Raw genomic sequence first — 5,329 nt, 5'->3', positions numbered from 1 at the left:
CTTGCCCACCCTGGCTGTGAAATCCCAGTTGGTGTGAAGAAACGGTCACTGTGCTGGGAGTCAGGATGCATTGACAATCTCTGGTTGGGTGACTTCAGGCGAGGAAACTCACCAAGACCTTAGTTTGCTTTCCTGCGAAATTTTTGCTCTGCCTCTCACTGGGCTGCTGAGAAGACCAAATGATAAAACGTCTGTGAAAACACTTTGTAAAGGTAAAGCTCTGTACAGATACAGTTTCTTTTTTTGAGCATAACCTCAAGATTTAATTGTCTTCATTATAAAACCAAAGATGAAGCTTAGGACTGGATCACTTGGCCCTTTCTCTTCTTGTCCCCTCTCAGTTCAAAATGCCTGCATCTCTTAATAGCCAGTCTTCTCTGAGATCTGCAGTTGGGCTCAAGGCACTCAAGCCTCAGCACAGTCTTTGCGGTTTCACGAGAGCCACTCTGTTTCCTGTTTGTGCCACTTTCTCTTAGCATACTTGCCCTTCTTGTACTGTGACACTTTGTGGGGTTGGTGCTTGCTACACTTCTCACAGAAAGTCCAGCGGGTTTTAGGAACATTCACCAAGTTTGTGGGAGTGCTGTCGGCATGGAAAGCTAGACATAGAGTGTTGAGTGACAATGTGGGCAAGTGGAAACAGCAATGGCTAGACGACAACAGATTAGAGCCTGGAATTATTTTCTGCTCAGCTCTGCCACTCACCAGATTAGGGACCTTAGATATGTCGGCTTATCTATATGGGACTCAGTTTTCTCACCCAGAAATTGGGAAGGATAAAACCTACATCATAAAGTTGTTTCAAAATTAAAAGAGGCAATGGGTATGACTATTTAGAAAACTGTGGAGTGTTATACAAATGGAAGGAATTTTTTATTATTGCCTAAATTGATTTAATTTGGCTCTAATCTAACTCTCCCTAGCTCTTGGGTATTTCATTTGCACCATATTATTTTCCGTTAGTTTTGATACTGCTTTTCCTTTAGTTTGAAAATGACTTTCCTCTGTTTTAGGTTTTCTTAATGAGACAATAAGCTTCTGAGAAAGAGACTGTATGGGCCAGGTGTATAGCGGGTTCTTCAGTCGCAGCTATTCCACTGAGGGATTTGTATACAGTCAGTGCTTCATGAATGCTGCAGATCTACTGGGGTCACTCAAGCACCCAGGCCTGCCTTCTGAATGTTACCTCATTTCCAAGAAAGATGTTAGTGGGCTGACTAAGGAAAGGAAAAAAATATGAGCCCACAGAGTTATTTTTTGATGATTTATTCTTTCCTCAATGTCCTTTTTCTTTGATTTAATGAATGAGTCTGGTTCCCTAAGCCAATTGTGGAAGTCAGTCACTCATCGCGAGTTCTCTCTTCCCAGCAAGAGAGTAAAGTCCTTAATAACAGGGCCTTGTCATAACTAATGGAATGAGGCTAGAAGAGGTATCTCTTGAGTAAAAATAATAATCCCCATTTCAGTCTAATACAATATCTTAAACTGAAAGGTGCAATGGGATTAAAATACCTTTATTTTTCCAGATTAGAAGTATCAACCTTTTGAAACTTTAAGGCTGCAAATCCATTGCATTTATATACAGTTTTGTGCAGGATGAATTTCCATAGAAACAAGCAGTGGTGAGTCTTGTGATTGTATGCCTGGTGCAAGATTGCTAACAGCAACTTTCTACTTCAATCTATTAAGTGCTTATTGAGTCCCTGTGAAGTGCAAAATACTGTGCTGAGCTTTGTGGGAGACACAAAGAAGAGGGAGATATGGTCCATGCACCCACATTAACTCCTACCTACACAGGCTCTGCCTTACAGGGGTAGAAGGACTAGAGGTGTGTTCCTTTGCAATTATTAATTAGTGCTTTCTTTAAGCACTTAGGAGCCTAGAATCAAACCTCATGACATAACACCCCCATGCTTTATTTCCGGGATTCCAAATCTTGCTAGAGAGAGTTATGCATCTTTTTCTGTTTCTTCCACAACAACATTGACCACAATAATATATGGCAAGTTTGTGACTTGCCAAAAGGACCCTTGCAATGGCTGACAGCATCATTGATGTCGAAAAATCATGGGTTACAGAAATAACAACAGTAAAAGGAGGCAGGAATGGTTAGGACCAGGAATGGAGCAAATGTGGTAGGATCAAGGTAAATTTTTGGGGGTTGAAAATATTTATGCAGTCCTGGTCATTTTAATAAATTTCCCAAGGCTGTGTTGATGGTTTTTCCCCCAGCACCTTTCCCCATCTCTAATCTATTGCAGGTTACTGGCTGGAGGTCCGTGAATGCCCTTGGATTCACTATCACGAGCTATTAGATCAAGATTTCAATGATAAATAGATCCAAGTCTGAAGTTATTTCAAACATTCCCACAAAGACACAACTTCTTTAATTGTGGAAGCCGAACTTATTCAAGTCCCTTGACATAATTAACAGGAGAAGAGGCGCAGTTCAAAGCCAAACCACACTCTGAATCTATATTGCAGGCAAGTTTCCGCTTGGATCCAACAGTAGGTCATTCTTCTCGTGATTAATATGGAAACAAGGGCCGGCCCGGTGGCGCACTGGATAGTGCGCCGCTTGGGAAGCGCGCCGGCGCTCCCGCCCGAGGGTTCGGATCCCACATACAGACCGGTTCCCACTCACTGGCTGAGCGAGGCGCGGGAGCAACACCAAGGGTTGCAATCCAGTTGCCGGTCCCTGGTCCGGTACGGGGGCAACACCGAGGGTTGCGATCCCGTTGCTGGTCCCGGTCCGGTCCGGGGGCGACACTGAGGGTTGCGATCCGTTGCCGGACAAGGAAAAAGACAAAAAAAAAAAAAAATATGGAAACAAACTCAGTTCCTGCACAGTCAATGGTTAATGCTGTGTGTGTGTGTGTGTGTGTGTGTGTGTGTGTGCTTGTGTGTGTGTGTGTGTAGAGGAAGACACAACACAAAAGGAGTGTAGAATTGGTGACATGACTACACTACTGATAAGCCCCATTAACATTGTACATGATTTAACAGGGTGATGGTTAGGTATTGTGCATGGGATGAGTGTGAGGTTTATTAAATTTTATATTTTAAATTTTTATGAAGTATTAGGATCTGGAAAACATAGCACAGGACTATTTCCCTGGAGGGTTTCCAGTTTGCTGTTAACAAAAAAGGTCAAACAACATATGGAATAAGTATAAATCTCAGGGTGATTTCCTGCTCTGCCCTTCATTTGGAATCTTCAGTAAGGAGAATATTGGGGGTGCTGGTGAATGAAGAACTTGGGCCCAGGCCACCTACTCCTATTCCCTTCTACAACCACTCAGCAGGAGACAAGGGGGAGGTTGTGCTTTCCACCTGCTCAGCCCTGAGTCTGGGTTAGTAATTTTTTTTTTCCTTTTTGTCTTTTTTCGTGTCCGGCAACGGATCGCAACCCTCAGTGTCGCCCCCGTACCGGACCGGGACCGGCAACGGGATCGCAACCCTCGGTGTTGCTCCCGCACCTCGCTCAGCCAGTGAGCGGGAACCGGTCTGTATGTGGGATCCGAACCCTCGGCGGGAGCGCCACCACACTTCCCAAGCGGCGCAATGTAGCAGTGCGCCACCGGGCCGGCCCTAGTAATTTGTGATTTGCATTTCCTGGATGCTGAGTGATGTTGAGCATTTTTTCATATGACTGTTGGCCTTTTGTATATCTTCTTTAGAGAAATGCCTGCTTAGCTCTTTTGCCCATTTTTTGATTGGGTTGCTTGTTTTTTTCTTGTAAAGTTGTTTGAGTTCTTTATATATTCTGGATATTAGTCCTTTGTCAGATGTGTATTTTGCAAATATTTTCTCCCACTCTGTTGGCTGTCTTTTAGCTCTGTTAATTGTTTCTTTTGCTGTGCAAAAGCTTTTTAGTTTGATATAGTCCCATCAAATGAGAATTTTATAAGCTCTACCTAGTGCATTTAGTTGGTTCTCTTAAATCTGTTTTAATTTACTTGCTTTCCATGCCATCGATTTGTTGGAGAAACTGGTATTTGTATCCTCAGTGGATAAAATGATCCATGGCACTTGAAAGATCGCTGGATTGGGAATCAGGAGACCCACACTGAGAGCCCAGCTCTGCCAGTAATGATCGTTGTGACCTTGCGATATGCAGTTGACCTTTCTGAGTGTCAGTTCCCTTGTCTAATATATAAACGGGTTTGACCAGGTGGTTTGTGAGATCCCTTCCTAAACAGCAGGGGAAACAGAACAGGAATGGCTGCTACCCTTTGTATGTGCCAGACGCTCAAACTCTCAGCTTCCCACAAGGTAGGCATGTTTCTGAATTTGAGCCTGTCAAAACAACCAACCAACTAAATCCAGTCAGGTTTGGAAGAAGGTGGACCTTCCTCACCAGCAGTGATCTGACCTGAAAGCTCCCTGAAAGTAAAGGGAGAAAACCTGGGTGTCTGGGGAAGAGTTGTGAGTGGCTCACTGAATCGTTTCCCTTATCTCAAACTTTCCTACCGCATTGACCACAACCATCGGTTTCTCACCCATGGAGAGGACACGTAATGTCTGAAGTCCTTCTTTCTTCTATAATGCATCAAGGTTGAAATGGAGAGGATTCCAGGACCATGGAATATTAGAGTAGCAAGGGACCTTGGCAGTAATTTATGATGGACAAATCCTTTCTATAACATTCCTCAAAGTATTTCTTGACAATAGGCTGAGCCTCCCTGTGGAGGTAACTGCTGGCCTCCTGGAGCAGCCCATTCTGGTTCATGAGAGCCACTAGAAAGTTCTTCTACTTCTTCTTTTTTAAAAAAATTTTTATCGAATCAAAATTGCTTATACATATTTTTGGGTTTCAACATTGAGATATGTTGATCAAATCAATATTACTAGCATATATATTGTTACAAATTGTAATTATTCTTTATGCCCCTTGTCCAATCCTTCCTCATCCCCCCTTCCTCTCCCCCTCCCCCCTCTAATCACCCTAGAATTCTTCTCTCCTTCTGAAAGAATAATGGTCACTCTGTTGATATGCTGCCCAAATGATCTGTCCAATGCTGAGAGGCATGATCAGGTCCCCCAATACTATCACAGAGCAGATGTCTCTTCCATCACTATGAAATGGGCTCTGTGGAGACAGACATCCTCCTCCTTTCTTTATCTCTACTGTGACTCTCCTTGTGTCAACTCACTCCAGTCGCTGGTGCACCATCTGTGCAGTTGTTGTGGCATCTAGCCGCCTTCACGGCAGCCATGGTTATCATGGTGGCTGTGGTGGGCAACCCACATGGAGGAGATGTTTTTGGCCTGCTCTGTGGTGCCGGCAGTGTGCCTGGTTGTGGAGAGTGTCTGATCCCCAGTTCCA

General features: G+C 43.9%; 1 pseudogene; it reads right to left on the bottom strand.

Moving 5' to 3' along the window:
* Window positions 1-296: 296 nt before the first annotated feature.
* LOC103590672 lies at window positions 297-1,348 on the bottom strand (annotated as a pseudogene).
* Window positions 1,349-5,329: the final 3,981 nt, after the last annotated feature.

Source organism: Galeopterus variegatus, unplaced genomic scaffold, assembly GCF_000696425.1.
Source record: "Galeopterus variegatus unplaced genomic scaffold, G_variegatus-3.0.2 Scaffold854, whole genome shotgun sequence".
Taxonomy (NCBI): Eukaryota; Metazoa; Chordata; class Mammalia; order Dermoptera; family Cynocephalidae; genus Galeopterus; species Galeopterus variegatus.
The sequence above is the reverse complement of the archived record's forward strand: the minus strand, read 5'-3'. Positions and strand labels throughout refer to the sequence as shown.